This window comes from Amblyomma americanum, unplaced genomic scaffold (genome assembly GCF_052857255.1).
Source record: "Amblyomma americanum isolate KBUSLIRL-KWMA unplaced genomic scaffold, ASM5285725v1 scaffold_209, whole genome shotgun sequence".
In the NCBI taxonomy this organism is placed as follows: domain Eukaryota; kingdom Metazoa; phylum Arthropoda; class Arachnida; order Ixodida; family Ixodidae; genus Amblyomma; species Amblyomma americanum.
In genome coordinates, this window is record NW_027526681.1 from 138102 (window position 1) to 140961 (window position 2860).

Here is a 2860-nt window from a genome sequence, read left to right on the forward strand (position 1 = left end):
ATACAACTAAACAAGCTGTTTTAGTCCGAAAAGAGGTAAATCTGAACACATCGGTTTTACAAGTGTTCCTCTGATACGCGTCAACACTTTTTCTCTTATAACTGCGCGAAAAGCATGTATTCTTGCTTAATACAGCGAAACAAGCTGTTTTAGACCGAAACGAGCTAAATCACAACACATCGGTATTACAAGTGTTCCACGTGATACTCGTCAAAAATGTTTCTCTTATAACTGCGCGAAAAGCATGTATTCGTGCTTAATACAACGAAACAAGCTGTTTTAGACCGAAACGAGCTAAATCTGAACACATCGGTTTTACAAGTATCCACGTGATACTCGTCAAAACTTTTTCTCTTATAACTGCGCGAAAAGCATGTATTCTTGCTTAATACAACGAAACAAGCTGTTTTAGACCGAAATGAGCTAAATCACAACACATCGGTTTTACAAGTGTCTCTCTAATACGCGTCAAAACTTTTTCTCTTATAACTGCGCGAAAAGCATGTATTCTTGCTTAATACAGCGAAACAATCTGTTTTAGACCGAAACGAGCTAAATCACAACACAAAGGTTTTACAAGTGTTCCTCTGATACGCTTCTAAAATTTCTCTTATAACTTCGCGAAAAGCATGTATTCGTGCTAAATACAACGAAACAAGCTGTTTTAGACCGAAACGAGCTAAATCTGAACACATCAGTTTTACAAGTGTCCCTGTGACACGCGTCAAAACTTTTTCTCTTATAACTGCGCGAAAAGCATGTAGTGTTGCTTAATACAGCGAAACAAGCTGTTTTAGACCGAAACAAGCTAAATCACAACACATCGGTTTTACAAGTGTTCCTCTGATACGCGTCAAAACTTTTTCTCTTATAACTGCGCGAAAAGCATGTATTCGTGCTTAATACAACGAAACAAGCTGTTTTAGACCAAAACGAGCTAGATCTGAACACATCGGTTTTCCAAGTGTCCATGTGATACGCGTCAAAACTTTTTCTCTTATAACTGCGCGAAAAGCATGTATTCGTGCTTAATACAACTAAACAAGCTGTTTTAGTCCGAAAAGAGGTAAATCTGAACACATCGGTTTTACAAGTGTTCCTCTGATACGCGTCAACACTTTTTCTCTTATAACTGCGCGAAAAGCATGTATTCTTGCTTAATACAGCGAAACAAGCTCTTTTAGACCGAAACGAGCACAACACATCGGTTTTACAAGTGTTCCTCTGATACGCGTCAAAACATTTTCTCTTATAACTGAGCGAAAAGCATGTATTCGTGCTTAATACAACGAAACAAGCTGTTTTAGACCAAAACGAGCTAGATCTGAACACATCGGTTTTCCAAGTGTCCATGTGATACGCGTCAAAACTTTTTCTCTTATAACTGCGCGAAAAGCATGCATTCGTGATTAATACAACGAAACAAGTTGTTTTAGTCCGAAAAGAGGTAAATCTGAACACATCGGTTTTACAAGTGTTCCTCTGATACGCGTCAAAACTTTTTCTCTTATAACTGCGCGAAAAGCATGTATTCTTGCTTAATACAACGAAACAAGCTGTTTTAGACCGAAACGAGCCAAATCACAACACATCGGTATTACAAGTGTTCCACGTGATACTAGTCAAAACTTTTTCTTTTATAACTGCGCGAAAAGCATGTATTCTTGCTTAATACAGCGAAACAATTTGTTTTAGACCGAAACGAGCTAAATCACAACACATCGGTTTTACAAGTGTTCCTCTGATACGCGTCAAAACTTTTTCTCTTATAACTGCGCGAAAAGCATGTATTCTTGCTTAATACAGCGAAACAAGCTGTTTTAGACCGAAATGAGCTAAATCACAACACATCGGTTTTACAAGTGTTCCTCTGATACGCGTCAAAACTTTTTCTCTTATAACTGCGCGAAAAGCATGTATTCTTGCTTAATACAGCGAAACAAGCTGTTTTAGACCGAAACGAGCTAAATCTGAACACATCGGTTTTACAAGTATCCACGTGATACTCGTCAAAACTTTTTCTCTTATAACTGCGCGAAAAGCATGTATTCTTGCTTAATACAACGAAACAAGCTGTTTTAGACCGAAACGAGCTAAATCACAACACATCGGTTTTACAAGTGTCTCTGATACGCGTCAAAACTTTTTCTTCTATAACTGCGCGTAAAGCATGTATTCGTGCTTAATACAACGAAACAAGCTGTTTTAGACCGAAACGAGCTAAATCACAACACATCGGTTTTACAAGTGTTCCTCTGATACGCGTCAAAACTTCTTCTCTTATAACTGCGCGAAAAGCATGTATTCTTGCTTAATACAGCGAAACAAGCTGTTTTAGACCGAAATGAGCTAAATCACAACACATCGGTTTTACAAGTGTTCCTCTGATACGCGTCAAAACTTTTTCTCTTATAACTGCGCGAAAAGCATGTATTCTTGCTTAATACAGCGAAACAAGCTGTTTTAGACCAAAACGAGCTAGATCTGAACACATCGGTTTTCCAAGTGTCCATGTGATACGCGTCAAAACTTTTTCTCTTATAACTGCGCGAAAAGCATGTATTCGTGATTAATACAACGAAACAAGTTGTTTTAGTCCGAAAAGAGGTAAATCTGAACACATCGGTTTTACAAGTGTTCCTCTGATACGAGTCAAAACTTTTTCTCTTATAACTGCGCGAAAAGCATGTATTCTTGCTTAATACAACGAAACAAGCTGTTTTAGACCGAAACGAGCCAAATCACAACACATCGGTATTACAAGTGTTCCACGTGATACTAGTCAAAACTTTTTCTCTTATAACTGCGCGAAAAGCATGTATTCTTGCTTAATACAGCTAAACAAGCTGTTTTAGACCGA